The sequence below is a fragment of the Cibotium barometz genome, chromosome 8, assembly GCF_041138505.1.
Source record: "Cibotium barometz isolate CiBa-2024 chromosome 8, ASM4113850v1, whole genome shotgun sequence".
In the NCBI taxonomy this organism is placed as follows: Eukaryota; Viridiplantae; Streptophyta; class Polypodiopsida; order Cyatheales; family Cibotiaceae; genus Cibotium; species Cibotium barometz.
In genome coordinates this window covers 39564547-39587219 of record NC_141053.1, presented here as the reverse complement: position 1 = coordinate 39587219, position 22673 = coordinate 39564547, and the positions used below count along the sequence as shown (strand labels likewise).

At 49.1% G+C, this 22673-nt stretch overlaps 1 protein-coding gene across 4 annotated transcripts in view; it reads right to left on the bottom strand.

Moving 5' to 3' along the window:
- LOC147636246 (copper-transporting ATPase PAA2, chloroplastic) overlaps positions 1-22673 on the bottom strand; it is an 88606-nt gene that overhangs the window by 24586 nt on the left and 41347 nt on the right. The gene's annotated exons all lie outside the window — the stretch shown is intronic.

The following is a 22673-nucleotide window of genomic DNA, read 5'->3' as shown; positions in this document are numbered from 1 at the left end:
CAATGTCGTGCGGGACAGATGGTTTGCTGCGTATCATCCTCGAGAGCATCAAGATCTGTCGTCTCTCCAGCTGTACCCATGTGGAGGCTGCAAGCCCTGGTGCCCAAACCGCTGCTGCATACATCAAGGCTGGTGTCACTAATGTATCAAAGAGCCACCCCTCCGTGCGGGGTTCCTGAAAATGTGCCTGATGACACTGACGCTCAAGGCCAGCAAGAGCTGCATACCCCCGGGTCACTCTGTCTCGGACTGCCTGAGCCATGGAGAAGCGTCCAGATGAGATGCTCTCCCTGTAATCCGGTATGATCTGTCGCCCGTCCATGTTGGAGTCGGCATATGGCCCTCCTAACCATAGGTGGGGTGAAGAAGGTGGAGACTGTGGAGCATGGCTCTGTGGGCTGTGGTATAGGGGGCTGTGCAGGCACATCATAAAGTCTCTCTGCATATGTCTGCCAGGTCTGAGGATCGGCAATAGGTGTGGGAGGACAGGGCTCTCTGAGTCTCCTCCAAGCAGCAGCAGCATCTCTGCTCATGAGCATGTGATATGTGTCCCAATAGTGAGCCTTCTCATAAGCTCGCCGCTTACGGCGGGTGAGAGTATGCATCCTCCTGCATGCCTGCCTCCGGGTGATCTCCCCACGAGCCCTCTGCACTCGGAGACTGCGGTAAAGGTTTCTGCACTCATCATCATACCATCGGTTCTGGGGCATGCTCCCAGATGTAGGTGGCCGTCCTGTCTGTATGTGGTATGGGAAACTCCTCGCGGCTGCGGAGTGTAGTACATGTGAGAGCTAGGAGGTGAGCATGGCCATGGGTGCCGATGGATCTAAGGCAAATAGCTGATCATGAACATGATAGTCGTACACCTCGGCTAGGTCCTGAGTGAAGTGAAAAATAGTGCGTGGTGGCTGTATGATGGGTGGGTGGGTCTCCAATAAGCTCCTGAAAGTGAGGGATAGGTATGTATGATCCGCCCTAATGGGGCATGGTGGTACGGTGAAGTGAGACACCATATCTGCTGCCTCTCGGGATCCCATCACATAATCCACTGTACTACTGTCGCCTCCCACTGGAAAGCAAGTCAACCCACCTGAATCTGGCCACTGAGTCATCCCGTTATAAATAACGAGATGGTGTCGGGCCCCAAGCTCCAGCAAATGTTGCCCATATCCAGTGCTGTCAGCTCCTCCATCAGCGGAGATCCGAGTGGTCCCTGTATCCTCTGTAGCTAGCGGCTCTAGTCTCAGGGGACCCTCAAAGTCATAGATCTCGCACTGTCTGCTCTGAGTCCGTGCATTGAAGTCCCCCATCAAGAAGACTTCTCCCAGTGTCGAATAGTGTAAGATCTCCTCAGATAAGACAGAGTATGGAGACTCACTAGCCTCTCCTCCACCCGGCTCCTCGGTGGTGGCAAACTGCGACCCCTTCGGAGGAAAGTAGCAAAGGGCGATATAAATCCACCTGGTCTCCGAGAGGCGTAAGCTAATCCACATGTATCTCGCCTCCGAGTCTCGTGCTACGACTCGAACATGCTCATGTAATCCATGCCTAAAAAGCACTGCAATACCTCCTGAACCTCGGGAGGTGGCCTGTCTCATCCCGTGTCGGTGAGCTGACTCCCACTGATAACCCTCAACCCGTGGTAAGCCCCTCTGCGGGCTCTCATGTGTCTCTGTCATCAAGATGATATCCCGGCACTCCATCACCTCCTCAAGTCTCCCTGGATGTGTCCATAGGACTCCATTACAGTTCCAAATTGCTATGTGTATCTCTTTGTCTTCATGTTGTTTCCTCCGTGTCTCATAGGCCAGATGGCGCTATTCGACCCTCTTCCCATCAATGTAGATGTGACCATCCCTATAATGTGCCTTCTTCCCTTCTTTGCGTGCCGCCTTGATCTTCGGCATGCATAATCTTCTGTGCTCCAGTTGCATCCATGTGAGGTCGTCATCAAAGTAGATGGGGTCTCCTGGCAAGCTCCTCAAGATAGCCCGTCTTCTCATAAAGCTCATCCTACTCTCCTCATCCGGGAACTGTAGCACTAAGGCCTTGCCTTTGGTGGAGTCCTTTGGGGTTGTCCTCCATACTCTAGTGAATGGGAGCGGTTCATCCTCCTTTAGTCCTAGCTTGGTACATAGGTTCCGCCCGTCAATCTCGGGCGTGGAGGTAGTGCTCTCTGGTATCCCTGTGACTCGGATGTTGAGGCGCCGGATATGTCGCATCTTCTCTTCATCAAGAGTAGACGGCATCATGTGTACATCTTCTTGTACCTCCTTCTTGATGTTCTTCTTCATCACTTGTACATCTTCTTGCACCTCCTTTTTGATGTTCTTCTTCATCACTTCTACCCATCCTTCGCGGGCCGCCTCCATTTTCCCCTCGATTGTGTGGGTGAGGGTTTTGGTGATCTCTTCTTTGATTGCCTCTTTGTCCACCTCAAGAGTCTCTCCTTCCTCCCGTGGACGATCGCGTAAGGATGCCACTTCGCCCGTCAAAAGGTTGATTTCCTCCTGCATGGCGAGCTTTTCCTTCTCCCACTCCTCTTGCATGGTAAGCTTCTCTTCCTTCCATATTTCGGCTTCGGCCTCCAGCTTCCCCATGCGCGTCAATAAGTCCTTCATGATGGTGGTGATGGTGCTGTCCAATGTCTTCTTCTGGTCCTTGATAAGATCCCTAAGGATATGATCAAGCTGGCTGATTTTGTCATCTACAGACCCTCCCGTTGTAGAGGGAGGGAATGTTTGAAAGGAGCAGGTAAATATGTGGGAGAGAGAGAGAGAGAAGAAATGGATGAAATTCAAGTCCCCATTATGTTGCTGCCTTGGGGGCCTGAGCAAGGGTGGGTGGGAAAAGGGCGCAGACGGAGGGGGCGAATGCAGGCGAACAGTGAAAGAGAGGCGCAAGCAGGCAGCGGGAGGGGTGGGCGCAGAGCGAAACGGGAGGGGTGGGCGCAGCGGGAGGGGGGGGCGCAGGCAAGCAGCGGGAGGGGGGGCGAATGCAGGCGAACAGTGAAAGAGAGGCGCAGCAGGCAACGGGAGGGGTGGGCGCAAAGCGAAACGGGAGGGGTGGGCGTAGCGGGAGGGGGGGCGCAGGCAAGGAGCGGGAGGGGGGGCGCAGGCAAGCAGCGGGAGGGGTGGGCGCAGAGCGAAGCGGGAGGGGTGGGCGCAGAGCGAAGCGGGAGGGGTGGGCGCAGCGGGGGAGAGAGAGAGAGAAATGAAATGTTATATTAACGTCTTCAAAAGGCCATAATGACCTATGAGACCAAAAAGTTACATCATGGTGGATCTAATACAATGTCTGGATAAAAAACCTGAAAATGAAAAATAAAGATGATACTACTAGCACCTAGAAAATGAAACTGGAACTAGAAGGTAAACAGAAACCCTTATAGGGTGTGAATATAGTGAGGGGGGGAGGGGGGGGGGGGGTATGCTATGGAGGTGAGTGGAGTACAGTGAGGGGATACAATATCATGTGGGACGGGGGGGTACACTATGGAGGTGCCTCCATCTCATAATATGTGCCGCATCGAACGCTGGCGGATCTCCTCAATATCCTCTGTGGTCAGCACCCTGACTGGGTGTCCCGCATGTCTCGCAAGAATAATCCGAATCCGCCGCTGCAACCTCCGTCTATGCTGGAATGCCCTCCTCCGTAGTCGTGGGCGTCTGGACCACCCAAGCTCAATCGCACGATCAATCACTGTACCGCTAGTGTGGGCGGTATCCATGTCCTGCTGTGGTCCATCTGGGGCAGTGATGGCTGGACTAAAGAAGTCTGTAATGTGCCTCTGAGTCTGGCTCTCTGTGCACCTAAGCAGGCTATCTCTATATCTCCGCAGCTCAAGCAAGAACAATCCCAAACACCTCTGGTCCTGGAACCTCATGACTCTGGAAAGTGGTCCAAAACCCTCTCTGAATAAACAGTGGAAACGACCACGTATCTCATAGTATGCAATACAATGGCATATATAATGCAGCTCTGTCTTTGGCTCCCCATGGCATACTCGACATATCTTGGCCTCAGCTGGTATACCTCTATATCGGCCAATCTCAATCTCAAGCTGGTGTGAGGATGTGCGAATCTAACCAATAGCACATCGTACTGCATGAGACAAGTGTACATCCATGTAACTGGGTCTGATCACAAAGCCATCTGCTGTGAGCTGAAGAAAATGCTCTCTGTAGAAAGCCATCTTCGTGCCCAGCTCCTCAGTCGCCTGTATCCATGTCCTCCTAATGTCCAGCTAAACTAAATCCTGATGGATGAGTCTGGTAATCTCTATCCGTGTGAGAGTGAGAGAGGGTGCCTCCAGAGAATACTGGAAGGGAGGCAATCTGTCCATGCTAAAACCATGTGCCTGGAACCAAGATGTCATCTATCCATACCAACAAGCCGTGTCTCCCTGTAAAGCTAACTGTCGGGAGGACTCAAGGGCGAGGCGTGCATATCTATCTCGAGGGAGATCCCACAAGCCATGTATGTAGGAGACTGATCTCGTAAGAACCTCAATCACCAAAGGGGCAGCCGCCAGCTCTGCTCGAATAATCTCATGAGGTACCACGGCCTTGGCTCTTATAATCCTAGCAATCATAGATACCAAAGGCCTCTCCATACCTCTCCACCCGCCTGCGCTGTGATGACCCACTGAAGGTCCCCATATCTGCACTCCATAAAGCATAGCTGATGTCACTAGAGTGTCAAAAAGACAAAGTTTCGTTCGAGGTTCCTGAAACTAAACCTGCGAACACATCCTCTCCAAACCACCCAGGGCTGCATGTGCTCTAGTCAATCTAGTCTCTGCTCCTCTCCTCATCGAAAACACTGGCCCACTGAATACTACCCCAAGATATGTATATGCATCTGTATACTCCACAATCTCCTGCCCATATGTAAATGTGGGAGCCGATCGCCTAACCCACTGTGGCATGGTGTTAAACACCATAACCTTGGTTTTGCCAAGGTTGACAGACAATCCACTATCATGTGCAAACTCATGTAAAGCATCCAGATGACGCTGCATACTCCCAGGGGAGTCAGAGATCAACACAATATCATCAGCCTATAACAATAGTGGGATCCATGTACCTGCTAGCTGGGCTCCTCTGTCTCCCAATCCCTCAATGTAGTCAGAAGCCTCATCCACATACATACCAAACAATGAAGGAGATAACGGGCAACCTTGCTTCACTCCTATAGTGGAGTGAACCAAAGTAGAGACCCCCTCTGGGGTGCGTACCTGTCCTGCAACTAATCTATATAAAGCCATAATCCCCCATATGAGCTCTGTGGGTACCCCCATCTCCTGTAATCGCCTCATCAATCTGGCTCTCGGCACTGTATCAAATGCTTTGCGGAAGTCCACAAAGCTACAATAAATCTGTCGCCCATGCGACCTGCCCTCCTCAATAATGGCCCGCAGAGTCAAGATGTGGTCAAGAGTAGAGAAACCTCTCCTGAACCCTGCCTGTCCCTCTGCTCGAATGCCCTCTCTCTCTGCCCATCTACTCAACTGCTGCTCAAGAATGGATGCATACAATCGTGCTAGTGTGTGACCAATCATAATAGTGCGACAATTCCCTGGCTCCATAGGGTCCCTGACTTGAAGATAGGCACGATGGTGGACATACTTCAAGTCTCGGGTAAGCCTTCACACATAGCACGATTGAACATCACTGCTAGAAGCTCTGCCAGCATGTCTCTCGCATGAATAAAGTGCTCAGCAACCAATCCATCATGATCATATGCTCTCCTAGTCTTCATCCTATCAATGGCCTTCCTTACTGCGGTAACGAAAGTACATGTCTGTGGGCATGGTGCTGGCGGGTCAGGAAAAGGCGTCTGTCCAGGAACTGTATATAGAGATGCTGCATAACTACCCCTGACCTCTGTAGAAGTGATGGCCAAAGCAGGGGAGGACTCATGAAACAAACACCAAGCCTCCCTCGAATCCTGGCTCAAGAACAGCTGGTATAATTCCTGCTCTAGCTGAGCAAGGAAGGCCCGCTTCTTCCCTCGCACAAGGCGCCGGAAGGCAATACGTGACTGTCGGGGTGAGTAGTGACTCCCAAAGCAACCTCCCGCATCAGTCGGGCTCTTGTCTCTCTACACTCCTCATCATACCAGCTGTTCTGGGGCATACACCCAGAACGCTGTCTCTGTCCAGGCTGAGTATGTGGATATGCCTCTCTCGTTGCATCCTGTAAAGTCTCTGTTAGTATATGGGTCAGCTCCTCCAAAGGTCTCCCTGGCTCCTCTGTGTACAGACGTCTATAAATCCCATCTCTGTAGACAGCATCAGTCTCTGAAGTAAAAGTATATCGAGTGCGATCTGCCCCTCGTGTCCTCTGAGCTGTGGTAAAGTGAAAAGAGATGGTCAATGTCAACAATGCATGATCCACTACTACCCCAATGGGCCGAGATCCACCAACTGTGAAGTCCTCAATGCATGAAACAAAGCTCGGCATTGAAAAGATGCAGGGGGGAAGAGAGCTTGAGCTCTTGCAAGCACACACACACACTCACAAACCCTAATAGAGAACACACAAGTTGAGAGGCTGAAAATCTTCTTCTTCTCTACTCAACACTCAACACACCATATACAAGAATAAGAGTACACACAATATGAAAGGTACTCAACCAAATACATACACGGGTTCTCTATAGTGTGAACCCGACTAAATGAGCTGGCGCTATAACTATGCCAGTCTCTAGAGTGGCTGTCACACAGCCTGTCATCCCACTGGCCGCATATCACCCAAGATCTCACCAACCATGCCAGTGGTGTAAGTGCGGGGCCTATCCCCCAGGCGGGTCATCAGTGTCCACCGCCTCACTAGAGCTCGATATCTCAACACTCCCCCTCGAGCTCAACTCCATCTCATGTACACCAAGCGAAGCCCTGAATCTGCGGAGCTTCTCTGTACCCAATGCTTTGGTGAAGATGTCAGCTACCTGATCCTCTGTGCTGACATAAACAAGGTCAAGGTCTCCTGCCAAGACCTTCTCTCTGACGAAGTGGTAGTGGACCTCTATGTGCTTCGTACGAGCATGAAAGACTGGGTTCCTGGCCAACTGTATACTACTAATGTTGTCACAGAAAATGACAACTTGTCTATCCACTGATAGACCCAAATCTGCAAGTAGCTTTCTCAACCAAGCTACCTCACATGCTGCCATAGCAGCTCCTCTGTACTCGGCCTCTGTACTCGATAGAGCAACCGTAGGTTGCTTCTTGCTGCTCCAAGTCACAGCAGCACTCCCCAAAGAAAACATGAATCCACTGGTAGATCTTCTATCTGAGATACTACCAGCCCAATCAGCATCTGTGTACCCATGTACACATATCTCTGTCCCAGTCTCATAGAATAGTCCACAATGCAAAGTAGACCTCACATACCTCAGTATGCGTCTCACTGCATCCAAATGCGGTTTCCGTGGAACCTGCATAAACTGACTCACCAACCCAACAGCATAGCTCAAATCTGGTCTGGTGATCGTCATGTAGATCAAACTTCCTACTATGCGTCTGTACATAGTAGGGTCCTCCAAGATCTCTCCTGAATCTGCACTCAACTTGCCATTCTGATCCAATGGCACAGAAATAGGCTTACAGCCTGTCATACCATACTTGGACAACATGTCCAAGCCATACTGTCTCTGCAGTAATCCAATACCATGTGGTGACCTAATCACCTCAATGCCCAAGAAATATCTGAGCTCTCCCAGATCCTTCATCTCGAACTTCTGTCTTAGCAGAATCTTTACATCAAAGATCTCTGCATCATGGTCCCCCGTAATGATCAAGTCATCTACATAGATGACAACAAGCACAACTCCTCTATCACCATGTCTCACGTACAATGAGAAATCTGCATTGGCTACATGAAAGCCAATAGTGACAAGATATTCAGAAATCTTGTTAGACCATGCTCTTGGTGCTTGCTTTAAGCCATACAAGGCTTTCTTCAACCTGCAAACATGCTCGGGGTGACCCACATCCTCATAACCAGGTGGCTGCAACATATACACCTCTTCTTGCAAATCCCCATGCAAGAATGCATTCTTTACATCCATCTGATGTAAAGACCATTGCTTTGACGCAGCCACTGCTATCACAACTCTCACCGTTGCCATCTTGGCAACTGGGCTGAAAGTTTCCTCATAATCAATCCCATATGTCTGTGCATATCCTTTGGCTACCAATCTAGCCTTGTACCTGTTTATGCTCCCATCACTGTTATGTTTAACTTTGTACACCCACTTGCATCCAATGGCTTTCTTGCCTTCTGGCAATTGCACTAAATCCCAAGTTTCATTTCCATATAGTGCATCCATCTCCTCGTCCATGGCTTTCTCCCAATTCACATTTCCAACAGCCTCATCAATGCATGTGGGTTCAACAACCTGCACAACCTTTGCCATATATGCATAGTGATGTGCCACATAACCATCATATGTAAATCTCTGCACAGGGTTCTTCACTCTCCCTGATCTTCGCAGTTTTTCATTCATGGCTTCCATAGCCTTCTTTACACCAGGTGTTCTCATAGCTGGGATCCCAAGCTCCTCATCAAGGCTCATATCTGAGCCACTGGACTCTCCATCAACATGAGAATGCCCTGCAGAAATGTCAGGCATACCAAGGGGCTCAACCACTTTCTCTTTTCCTTTACGTGATGTACTAATCACATTTGCAGGGCTGGTATTATGACGCAGCCTGCCACTCCATGGTCTATCAACAGACCCACTAGATGAGGACTCTCCTGGTCCACTCAAAGACTGTGATTGCTGACCTGCATTCTGTGCAACCACACTTCCACTCACATCAGCCCCAATAGCTTCTTTTCCAGCAGCATACCAGCTGCTCATCTCATCAAAGACAACATCCCTGCTTACCCTCAACTCACGTGTAGCAGGGTTATAACACCTGTATCCCTTTTGCTCAAGGGAATATCCAATAAACACACATTTTTCAGCTTTCGGATCCAGCTTGGTTCTCAACTCATCTGGCACATGCACATATGCAATGCATCCAAAAACTTTCAGATGAGATAAATCTGGTTTTCTGCCAGTAAACCTCTCCTCTGGAGTTACATCATGTATGGCTGCAGTTGGAGTCCTGTTCATGATGTATACTGCTGTAGAAACAGCCTCAGCCCAATAGCAATGCGGCATATTTTTCTCTTCCATCAATGCCCGCGCAATCTCAGCAATGTGCCTGTTTTTCCGCTCAGCAACTCCATTTTGCTGCGGAGTGTATCTGCATGTATACTGTCTCCGAATTCCATTCTTCTTCAGAAATTCAGAGAACTCATTGGAGAAGTATTCTCCCCCTCCATCTGACCTTAGGCACTTGACATATTTTCCTGTTTGCTTTTCAACCAAAACTCTGAAATTCTGAAAGTGAGTGAAAACCTCACTCTTCTCCTTCATGAAATATACCCACACTTTCCTTGTGTGGTCATCAATGAAAGTGACATAGTACCTGCAGCCTCCCATAGACACGGTCTTCGTAGGACCCCATACATCTGAATGCACAACATCTAGTGCATTTCTGCTCACATATCTATTACGTGGAAACACATGCTTTGTTTGCTTCCCAAATTGGCATGCTTCACATATTTTCTGCATACCTTCCACTTTAAATTTTGGCAGCCCTGTCACAATTCCTTTTGTCTGCATAGACTTCAATCTCTGCACATTTACATGTCCAATTCTTTTATGCCATATGTCTGTGTCTGCAACAACTCCTGAACCATTTGCAAACATCGCAGCACTCATTTCAGGCATGTCTACATCCAACGTAAACATTCTGCCCACTCTGTTGCCTTTTGCAACCAACCTGCACTTGTCTTTGAAATCTTCAACATAACACCCATCAGGGTTAAACCGAACCTGCAACCCCTGCTCAATCATCTGGCCAACTGAAACCAGATTCTTTGTTATGTTCGGTACATGAAGTACATCTGCAAGGTACTTCACTTTGCCATCCTGCATAGATAATGGCACATCTCCAACGTGGGCAATTGGATGAGCAGTGTCATCCCCTGTTTCCACAAAACCTGGTCTTTCCGGGTTCTTCATCTCCTTGAACCACTCCCCATGACTCGTCATGTGGTTCGAAGCGCCTGAATCCACATACCATACATTATCTTTTTGTGCTGCATCAGCATTTTCAGACATGGCATTCACAACATGCTGCATAACAAACAACCTTTCATTGTCCTCATTATTTCTGCTTGAGGATGCATAGTTGTTTTGCTGTACTTTCCCATTTTGCATGTCAGCCTGCTTCTTATAACATTCTGACTGCACATGTCCTGGCTTACCACAATAGTAGCATTCACGTGCATCATTATATTGCCTTTGCCAATTTCCACGGCCTCTTTGACTCCCCCTGCCTCTGAATTTGCCTCTTCCACCTGCGTGTTGTTGTTGTTGTTGTTGATTCTGGGACTGTTGTTGCTGCTGCTGCTGCTGACCATAATTCTGATTACCTGTTCGGCCACCTCCTTGACCGCGTCCACGGCCTCCTCTACCTCGTCCTCTTCCTGAACTCGTGTAGAAGGCCTGTTGCTCTGAACTGTTCTTGCTTTGTGAAGACTGTTGGTCTTCACCCAAGCTCTTCTCTTCGATAATCAGCATAGACACCAAATCTGTAAAGTTGGGAATGTTTTCCCGAGTCTGAATAGACGTCTTAAACGCCTTGTATTGTGGCCCGAGACCACGTAAACAGACTTCCACCTTGTCATCATCATCTACTGACACACCAATAGATGCAAGGGATTCCACAATGCCCTTTATCTTCAACGCATAGTCATTCACAGACATGCTCTTTTTCTCCACAGTATGAAGTTCATTCTTCAACTGTATCTTACGTGCCTTGGTATTTGTTTCATAAAGCTTTACCAAGGTGTCCCACGCCTCCTTGGGGGACTTGGCATCCTGAATGTGCCCAATCATGGTGTCCTGTATACTAATGGAAAGCCAATACATTACTTTCCTGGCTCCTTGGTTCCAATCTTTAAACTCTTTCACATCTGCAGCAGTCGGATTTATATCCGGTATCTCCGGTGCCTCTTCATGCTCACCTTCTATGTAGTCCCAATAACCTTTTCCCATCAGGAAATTCGTTAACCTGAACCTCCAAGCATGGAAGTTATTCTTGTCCAGCTTCTCAGCCACAATCTGTGTTATGCCATCATTAGACATCTTGCCAAACACACAATTTTACCAGAAACTGCACTCTGGTTTTTCTGCACAACCTGCAGTATTTTCTGCACAGCGGTACTGGAGTACTCAAATGTCACAATCAGTGACTTCAATGTGCATACATACACCCAATGGCAACTGTAGACCTCTTTGCAGCACCCACAGTGTCTGCACAGTCAATCTGTCTTCCTGCAGTTCTTAAAACAGAGTTCTGCAGAGAATCGATGACTTACCCGCAGTGCTTGAAATCGCCTGCTTTCTGAAAAACGGAGGTCCAGACGCGCCCGAAACGCGTTTTCGGCCCGAAAATCTCAGTCCAAAGGACTGTATAGTTGCCCTATAGCTTCACTCCCGCGAAGAAAGCTCCTCAATCGGAGATCGTTTGCCGGTGCCTCCCGTAGAGCTCCCGACAAGGGTGTAGTCACCAACACAATAGGGAAGAGTAGTTGAAGCTCTTACCCTCGTACCGCTTCCTGTGGTTCTCTTGCTTGCAGCTCAGCCCTTAGCACGAACCAGGCTCTGATACCATGAAAAGATGCAGGGGGGAAGAGAGCTTGAGCTCTTGCAAGCACACACACACACTCACAAACCCTAATAGAGAACACACAAGTTGAGAGGCTGAAAATCTTCTTCTTCTCTACTCAACACTCAACACACCATATACAAGAATAAGAGTACACACAATATGAAAGGTACTCAACCAAATACATACACGGGTTCTCTATAGTGTGAACCCGACTAAATGAGCTGGCGCTATAACTATGCCAGTCTCTAGAGTGGCTGTCACACAGCCTGTCATCCCACTGGCCGCATATCACCCAAGATCTCACCAACCATGCCAGTGGTGTAAGTGCGGGGCCTATCCCCCAGGCGGGTCATCAGTGTCCACCGCCTCACTAGAGCTCGATATCTCAACAGGCATAGCCATAACATAATCCACTGTGCTAGCACCATGTCTATTTGGAAAGCAAGTAAATCCAGCTGCTGACGGAAACCTCTGCAAGCCATTAAGTATGGCCAACCCATGTACAGTCCCCATATCTACCAGATATCTCCCATACTCTGTGCACTCCACATCCTGTGAGCGTCTGTCTAATCCCATATCCAGAGTGTCCAGCTCTCTCAGCATCTCCTCTGAGGTATCATAAAAGGCTGTCTGGTGGTTGCCCGTCCGGGCATTAAAGTCCCCTAACAGGATGATGTCTCCATCCCTAGAGAACTCCCATATGTCATCATCTAGCACAGAGAAAGGAGACTGCCCTCTAGGTGTTGCATATGTCGATGTACTAGGAGAAAAATAGCATATGGCAATATACAGGAATCTGCATGTGTCGGCCCTCAGTCTCACCCACATATATCTGGCCTGATCATCTCTCCGAACAATGTGTAGAAGCGGTTGCAGCTCCTCCCTGAAAAGAACTGCCACCCCCTCTAATCCTCTACTACTATGTACCGATCTCGTCCCTACTCTGCAAGCTGTCTCCCATCTGTATCCTGTCACCTGTGGCATCATCTGACCAGGGACCTGGTGAGTCTCCGAGTAGAAGACTATATCTCTATCTCTAAAGCTGTCCTCAAAGGCACCTACATCAAGTCTGAGGGATCCATTGCAGTTCCAGGCTGCCAGCTTTAATTTGGTCCCATAGGTCTCGCCCCGTCATGTAGAGCGTCGCTCCACGATGACCACCCTCCCTTCTCTATAAAATGCTCTCTTTCCCTTTTCTCTTGCCGCCCTAATCTCTGGCATGACTTCCTTCATATGTGCAAGCTATGAAAGAGTAAGATCGTCACCAAGAAAAATGCCTATATTCTTTAAAGTGGGTCGCCTCTTCAAGACCTCCTCCTTCACCTCAATAGAGGGGAAGCGAAGTATGAGAGCTCTTTCCTTTGATGTTTCCCCGTTGCCTCCGCTTTTTTTGCCCACTCTCCAGGCTTTTGCGTGTGCCGGACTGTCAATCCCCATCAACACCATAAGCTCTTTCACCTCCTCTTCAACTTTATCCCCGTCTTTAAGGCCGGTAATCCTCACATGCAAAGCACGTGTACGTCTTCGTTGTTCCTCTTCCAAAGTCATGTTAATGATTGTAGGTGTAGGGGTTGTTATCACCTTACCTTTACCCTTCTTGGCGACCTCTATCCACTTCTCCGCTTCATCCATCTTCCTTTGAGTCTTGGTGATGACTTCCACCCATGAGGAAGTCTTTGCTTCGTGTTGCTTCTCTTCTTCCTTAATTGCCCGTACTTGTTCCTTGATAACCTTGAGCTCTTCTATCATGGATGGCTGAATTTCACCTTCTTCAAGTCCACCATTTGCCTTAGCCTTTGCAAGCTCCCTCTGAAGAGCTGAAATTACGCCTTTAAGCGAGTTGACTTCCCCGTGAAGGTCTTTCACTTCTGCTATGAGGTCCTCATCCTCTTTCCACCGCTTACCCTCATTGAATACCATTTGGAGAAAGTTGGCTTTCTCCTTCCACCATCCCTCCATCTCCGCCTTCCATTCCTTCATCTCCTTTTCCACATTTGTTATCCTCTTGTTTGTGACCATAAAAGTTGCCTTCGTCGGGTTGCGCAAGGGGGAAGCCATGGAAGAAGCGAGAGAGAGAAAGAAAGAAAGAAAAAAAGATTTTATTAACGTCTTCCAAAAGACCGAACTCGGCCTATGAGACAAATCGGAGTACCTGTATGGGGTATCCTCTGTCATCTCAACAAAATGAAAAAGTACTGAACAAAAAAGCTGAATCTGAGTGTGCAGGGGATGGAGCTCTACTACTAGGAGAATGCAAAGCTATATGCATGGAGTATACAATCATGATATGCAACCTAGCTAGCTCCATCCTGTACCATACTGGGGGTATAAAATGGTATACATCAGTGAAGGGGGTGTCCACAGCTCCCTGAAGAACATGCCTGGGTGTGCTCTGAAGCGAGCCAGTCGCTCCGCACCCTCTCTGTGAAATTGAGCTCTGATCTCTGTCATCTCTCTCTGGTATAGGCGTGGTGTCCGAAAGCCAGGTGTCCTCTGTCTCCTGCGGGCTCTAAGTGTCTCTGCTCTCTGGAGAGTAATTCCCTGCCGTGTAGGGGCTGGGAGGGGGATGGATCTCTGAAAAAATGTAGTAATCTGTGTCTGTCGCCCCCCCTCTGGAGCTGTCTGAGCCTGTAATAATGTCTCTCTGTGGCGCTGTATGTCTAGAATGAATCTCTCCAGTATGCGCTGGTCTGCTGCCTCAAAGATCTGGCGTAGGGAATGTGGCTCTCTGAATAAAATGGGATATCTCTCTCTGATGGCTGTATATGCTCTGCATCTGCATACATAATGCTCCTCACTCTCCACCTCTTCTCTGCACAATCTGCATACCCTCTCCTCTCGGGGGATCCGTGCTGCTCTGCCAGTCTCAATCTCCAGTCGGTGTGATGAAACTCTGAGCTGACCAATAGCCACTCGGGAGCCGTGTGGTAAAAAGCCCTCCATGTATCTAGGCCTCTCTATAAATCCATCATCAGTGATACTCATGAAGTGATCTCTGTAGTATAGCATCTTCGGTGGAAGAGGCTGTGTAGGCGATATCCATGTCTCTCGTGTATAGAGCTGCCATAGATCCTGTCTCAATACTCTGTTCCTCTCACTATGAGAGAGACGGATATGTGGTGCATCCCTGTCATACTGGAATGGTGGTAGATGATCCATGTCTAGGCCATGCTGTGAGAACCAATGTGTGACCTGTGCATACCATGATCCTCTATCTCCTGCCTCAGCCAGCTGTCTAGATGCCTCAAAAGCTCTGTATGACAATCTGTCATGTGGCATCTCTCTGAATCTTTCTAGCAGGCATATAGTCTGAAATATGGCCTCTACCATCATAGGAGGCGCAGCAAACTCTGCTCGAATAATGTCATGAGGTACTAATGGTTTGTTGCGTATCATGCGTGCCATCATGAGGGCCTGTGGTCTCTCTATCTGTGTCCACCAATGGGTAGCAAGGCCTGGCGCCCATACCGCTGCTCCATACATCAATGCCGGTGTGACTAATGTGTCAAATAGCCACCCCTTCGTCCGGGGCTCCTGAAAATGCGCCTGGTGGCACTGTCTCTCTAGCATAGCCAATGCTGCATATCCCCGTGTCAATCTAGCTCTGGCTGCTGAACCCATGGTGAAGCGTGTGGCTGCTACAGAGAAGGTAACCCCTAGGTACACGTATGATGTCACCACCTCCACCTGGCATCCTGCGAGAGTGAATGTCAGCTGACTCCTGCCCTGTCTCCATGTATGAAAGACCATAACCTTGGTTTTCCCAAGGTTCACAGTAAGACCCCTCTGTGTGCAGAAATCATCGAGTGCATGTAGATGCTACTGTAGACCACCTGGAGACTCAGACACTAATACAATATCATCAGCATAGAGCATAATATGTACTGAGGTACCTACTAAATCAACTCCATCTCCGCCTCCCCGTGTAATGAAGTGAGCCACCTCATCAATGTATAACCCAAATAGCGTGGGGGAAAGTGGGCATCCTTGCTTCACACCAATGGTGCTAGCAATAGTCTCGGACATACCTCCTGGACATCCGACTCGCCCAAAAACCTGCTCATATAATGCATAGATGCCCCATGTCATATCTGCTGGTATGCCAAGAGACTGCAGGCGCTAAAAGAGCCTCTCTCGTGGTACTGTGTCAAATGCCTTGCGGAAATCCACAAAGCAGCAATAGAGTTTTCTCTTCCTCACTCTGGCCTGATCAATCATACATCTCAAAGTGAATACATGGTCAGTGGTAGAGAAAGCTCTCCTGAAGCCTACCTGCCCTGATGAGCGTAAACCTGCTCGCTCAGCATATAAGCTAAGCTCTTGCTCCAGCACTGCACCATAGAGTTTGGCCAGCACGTGGCCAACCATAACCGTCCTGTAGTTGCTCGGATCGAGCATATCCCCTGTTTTGTGAATCGGCACAATGGTGTGCATCGTCCACTCCGCAGGCAAACCCTCTGCTAGTGCCCTATTAAACAGGTGTGCAAGAAAAGGAGCTAAAGAATCTACTGCATATATGAGATGCTCACCCTGCAGGCCCATATGGTCGGCGGCCTGTCCATGCTGTAGGCGGCGGATAGCTTCCTGTACCATCGAGTGGGTAAAGAAGCTAGCTGTGGTAGGTCGAGGCTCCTGTGGGTGGCTGAGGTATAGGTGGCTGCTGTGGGGCATGGTATAGGCCCTCTGCATATGTGTGCCATGTCTGTGGGTCTGCAATAGGTGTCGGTGTCCGGGGCTCTCTGAAGTGCCGCCATGAGACAGGGCTATCTCTACTCATGAAGAAATGAAAGATCTCTAGCTCCTGTATCTCTGCGAAGGCCCGCCTTTTGCGGCGAGTAAGTCTCCTCATCTCTCTCCTCGACTCCTGCTCTGTGATGGCTCCCAAGGCTCTCTGTATGCGAAGCCGTGAGTATAGGGCTCTGCACTCGTCATCATACCATCTGTTCTGGGGCATAGTCCCAGGTCTCGCAGGCTCTCCTGAGTGTACACAATGTGGGAAGCTCTGTAATGCAGCCGTGTGTAGGAGTGATGCCAGTTGGGCTGTAATGGTATCCATAGGTGCCAGGGGATCCATGAGTAGGAGCCCATCCTCTACTCTGCCAGTGTATATGTCTGCCATGTCATGTGTGAAGTAGATGGTAGTGTGTGGCGTCGGTATGTGGGGGCCTGGTGATACTGGTGATCTAGTGAAAATGCCAAGTATGTATGATCTGCCCCAATAGGACGAGGTGGGATGGAGAATGAGGTGACAAGCTGTGATGCCTCCAAAGACCCCATAATGTAGTCTACCACCGTGCCTCCGGTCCGTGTATGACCCCCATGTGGGAAGCATGTCAGCCCTCCTGATCCCGGCCACTGTAGCATCCCGTTATAAATAACGAGACGATGCCTGGCTCCCAACTCTAGTAAGTGGTCCCCATAATGTCCTCTGTCTGGTCCAGTGTCCTCTGATAGCCCTTATCTCCTCTGGATCCACAGGGTGGAGGATCTCCATGTCATCATAGTCATACACCTCACACTGTCTGCTCTGTGTGTGGGCATTGAAGTCGCCCGTAAGAAATACTTCCCCTAGTGTAGAATAATGCATAATCTCCTCTGACAGACAAGTGTATGGCGAGGCTCCTGTCTCCTCGTCCTGTGGCATGTCCTCTGTAATGACATAGGAGGATCCTGATGGAGAAAAGTAACATAAAGCTATGTATATAACCCTGTCCTGTGAGAGCTGTAAGCTGATCCACATGTATCTCGCCTCTGGATCCTGTGCTACCACTCTCAATCTCCCCTGTAGCTCCCGTCTGAATGGAACTGCTTCTCCCCCCAACCCTCTCGAGGTACCCTGGCGTGTGGTCCTCCTGTATGCTGACTCCCACTGGAATCCCTCTACTCGAGGTAGCCCTCTCTCTGGGCTCTGATGTGTCTCTGTCAGAAGTATGATGTCTCTCCCCACCATAACATGCTCCAGTCGTCCAGGCTACACCCATAGTGAACCATTACAGTTCCATACTGCCATGTGTATCTCTGTCAGTGGCCTGGTCTGTGTCCCATAGGCCCCAAACCGCTAATCCATGGGCCGGCCATCAATGATGACCCGACCATCTCGATAGAAGGCCTTCTTGCCTTCTCTCCTCGCGTGTAAGACTCGTGGCATGCAAGTTCTCCTATGCTCAAGCTGCATCCTCGTGAGATCATCATCCAAGAAAATAGGAGCTCCCTCTAACCCCCATAGTATGACCCTCTTCCTCATGAAGGTGACCCTCTCCGTCTCTCCTGCAAACTGTAGGATGAGGGCTCGCTTGCGTGTTGAGTCTTTCCCGGCTCTCCATGCTTTGGTGAAGGGGAGAGGGTGCTCTTCCTTGTAGCCAAGCTTCATGCATAGAAGCTGTCCGTCCTTCTCGGGAGTGGAGTCGGGTGTCTCGGCTATACCTGTGACTCGAATGTTGAGGCGGCGGGCATGCCTCATCTTCTCCTCCTCAACGGTGGTGTGAATGATTTGGTGTTCTTCCCTTTCAGTCTCCTCCCGCACTTCTTTACGGATGTTCTTCTTCACCACCTCGACCCATCCTGATTACTTGGCTTCGAGCTTTCCCTCCATGTCCTTTGTGATCTCCTTGGAGATCTCTTCTTTGATGGCCGTGAGAGTGTTGTCATTGATCTCCCCTTCTTCCTTCTCAGTATTCTTGATGGCTACCATTTCCACTTTCAATGCACTCACCTCCTCCTTGAGTGCCGTGTTCTCTTGTTCGAGGTTCGTGACCCGTGCTTCGAGAGCTATGATGTGCCGGTGTAGTTTGTTTTCCACCTCATTGAGGTTGGAATCGGATGTCTTCTTGTTCTCCTTGATTAGTGCCTTCATTGCCATCTCGAGGGCCTCGAGTTTCTCTTGGAGACTCGGGGCCATTCCTCCGGATCACTCTGCAGTCCTTCCCACAGGGTGGGAGGAGAGAGAGAGAGAGAGAGAGAGAGAGTTATGTTGCTGCCTTGGGGGCCTGAGCAGGGGTGGGTGGTGAAAGGGGGGCGAACAGTGCTGGGAGAGAGAGAGAGAGAGAGAGAGAGAGAGAGAGAGATTGCAGATCTGAAATTCAGAAAGTGCAGCCAAACCCTAAAACGCAGCTAGAAACATAAATGGCAGCATGGGCAGAGAGAGAGAGAGAGATGGAGGGGTCAAAAAGCGGGGTGCGGGCAGGCAAGAAGGCGCACAGGCGGGGAGGAGGGGAGGGAGAGATGTGGGCAAAGTGGGGGGGGGGCGCAGGCAGGCAGCAGGAGGGAGGGGCGGAGGGCAGGCAGCGGGAGGGAGAGCGACTGGGGGGGGGGGGCGCAGGCGGGCAGCGGGAGAGAGAGCGAAGGGGGGCGCAGGCAGGCAGCGGGAGGGGTGGGCGCAGCGGGAGGGGGGGGGCAGCGGGAGAGGTGAGCGAAGGGGGTAGTGGGAGGAGGGGGGCGCAGAGAGAGAGAGAGAGAGAGAGAGAGAAATGAAATGAAATGAAATGAAATGTTATATTAACGTCTTCAAAAGGCCAAAGTGACCTATGAGACCAAAGTTACAACCATGTGACATTTGATACACTGTTTGGAAAAGAAAGGAGATAGCCCCACAATATATCAGTAGGGGGGAAGCTAATGCTACTAGCCAAAATGGGGTACATGAGTACATGGATACCTGAATACATGAACATGGGGGAGTACAAAAGTGACAATGAGTACAACAGTATATGGCTGGAGTCGTAATCATCCTAGGAGCTCTAGCATGGGTCTCTCCCGGATGGCCTGGATATCTGCCATAGTGAGATGCCTGGTCGGACGAGCCCAATGCCTCGCAATGATGCTCTAAATCCTCCGGTGTAGGCACCGTCTCCGATGTGGGGATCCGCGAACCCTCGGGCGTCTAGATCTGCCCAACTGGATAGCTCTCTCAACTAGAGTCCCACGGGGTGTCCACTGCTGGGCTGCCGGCTGTGTGTCCTCCCGGGTAGTCCCTCTAAAGAAGTCAGTAATCTGTCTCTGTGTGGACTCCCTGCCAGTCGGGCGTCTGCTCTTGATAATGGACTCTCTGAGCCTGCGGATCTCCAGGAGATAAAAACCCAAGCATCGATGATCACAGTAGTCCATGACTCTAGCCAGTGGTCCAAATCCCTCTCTGAAAAGGCAATGGTAGCGCCCTCGAATCTCATAATATGTTGTGCAACGACAGATGTAGTGCTCCTCCGTCTCTAGCTCTATCCAACAAATCTGACAAATCCTGTCCCCTGGAGGTATGCCTCTAAATCTGCCTGTCTCTATCTCTAACTGATGTGAAGAGGTGCGGATCTGCCCAATGGCGCACCTCAATCCATGAGACAGATGGGTATCCATGTAGCTCGGTCTAAGTATAAAGCCATCCTCAGTGGTGCGGAGATCTAAAGAAAGATATATTAAGCGTCTACTAAAGACCCAATGGGCCTATGAGACCAAAGTGATACAATAATGTCCATGGCATATCTCATCATGGAATGGAAAATAAAACAGAAAGAAAACATAGATATAGCTATCTCACTGGGGTGATACAAAATTGTCCATGGAAACTCATCATGGAATACTAAGAACATAAAAACATGGGAGCAACATCAGCTCCGAGTAGATGGTATACCACTCTCCAAAATGTCAAGCATGGGGCTGACGAGTATGGCCGACAGGTCTCCCTCAGCTATGTCACATGGAAAGGTAGCTCGATGGCAGTGGAGCATGTCCTGGTCTAAGAATAACACGATTCTTACAGCCTTCTTCCATACAATTTGACAACCAATCCTTCTGGGAAGTCATATGAGAAGATGCAGTGGAATGAAGGAACCACTCACCATCTTGAGTTGAGATTGAAAGAACGCAGAACATCAGAGCATCATGCGAGCAAAAGCATAGCACGCGGATGGGAGCCAACAACCAGCCGGGTTCCCCCCCACCCGAAGATCCCGTGAAACCACCATAAAGGTGGGGGATGAGGGGAGACCAATGGGCATTTAGACCTATATAGAGTCATCAATTAGACCCCAACCCACTATGTGGGATATTACACTGCCACATGGCAACACGAGGAGCAGGAGGGCAAGAATCCATTCCAATACCCCCTGGATGCAAAGCCCGATGTCAAGCAGGTGCCAATGAGGCTCTGATACCATGAAAGAACGCGGAACATCAGAGCATCACGCGAACACAAGCATAGTACACGGACGGAGGCCAACAACAGGCTAGGTCCCCCCCCCCCCCCCCCCAAAGATCCTGTGAAACCACCATAAAGGTGGGGGATGAGGGAGACCAATGGGCATTCAGCCCTATATACAGCCCTATATAGAGTCGTCAATTAGACCCCAACCCACTATTTGGGATAATACACTGCCACATGGCAGCGTGAGGAACAGGAGGGCAAGAATCCATTCCAACAGAGATATCTGTTGCTAATTACAATGAGTAAGAACTCGTTCTTGTGCTCTCGTTGATCAACAAAGTTTAATGATTTCCTTCCCCGGTTGAGAAAGTTTCTTCTTCCTCTTGCTTCATCAACCTGTTGTGCTTAATGCTTGATGCAGCAGTTCCTCTCAATATGCCCATAAACAATTAAGGGCCTTTGCTTTGCATTGCTTGTTGCTGAATGGTTTGAAATTTTCTCTTCTTCTAGACTTAAAGGTTTAATTAAACTTTTGTATTTGTTGTCCTTGTTGCCCTAAGGAAGAGTTCTCATCTTGGCTTTGCATTGATCAACCGAAAGCATTTTTGAAATTACGTCTTCCACAGCCTCAACCTCCCCTTGCTCTTGGAAAGTTCAACTGCACATTGTATACTTCTTCACTCCCCTTTGAATCCTTGAGATTCATCCCTTTTGTGCTGAAGTAAAATACATGAAAGTTCTTAAAAGAAGAGATAATTCTCGCAAACCATTAGAGCCCTACGAAAACTATATAATAACTAAGAGGTAGACCCTTAAACACAATGCTCACCACATCCACATCCTAAATTTGTTCCGATTCCTCCCAGTTCTTCACAATTATTCTCCCCGGAACATAGATGCAAGGTGAAGGATCTTTCCGGCAATATATTTAAGAATGGCCACAATCTCTTGCCAAACATGGCGCCAATATGGACGGAACACATGATGATCTACGTCTCTGTTAATGTGGGCTTGTTCTTGAGGGAGCCTCTTCTCTTTGTTTCCCATCTCCAATCTCTTGAATTATGCTCGATCAGCTTGTAACTGAGGGAGAGGACACTTGTCATCTCCCCAGAAATGTTGGCATCCCACACCAGGAAACTGATTGAAAAGCCCCTTTTTATTGATTTTTATGCCTGAAACAGACTAAAATTTGCTCTCTGTTTTGTATTTGTATTTGTGGGTCCACAGTTCATTTAAAAAATGACCGCCCAAGCATTTTAGACACTTATCCATGTTCTCGCTTGTTAGAAAGATTACCAATTGGGCATCTGAATATTTGTCTTTCTTTTCCTGGCCTTTTGCAACTTGTTTGTTTTAAAATCAGATTTTCGGAAGAAAACATTGCTTGGCAATGACTCCACAGGCTTACGGCCTCCACCGACATCTTCTCATGCCAGCCGACCAGCCGGTCTCATCACTTGCACTTCTCCATCTGCCTGGAGAATTGTCCAGGCCAAGATCAAGCTCTTATTAAATCTGTCCACGACTACTGAATTTCCAAGATTTCTCACTCTCTTCTTCTTCTCCCATAGGCCACAGAAATTGATTGCTCTAATACTAATTTGGTGGAATAAATTCAGCAATTAAGCAGGTGATTGAACAATTAACAAAGCATCGATTAGCTTGCATTGCAAAAAGAAGAACTTGATTACTGATTGCTTGTGCCTTGGCTTGCTTAAAGCCTTCATAAGGAATGTGCAAAGTTTTGCCACTTGGGCTACCCACATAAAACACTCATGTACAAATCCCTTCATATCC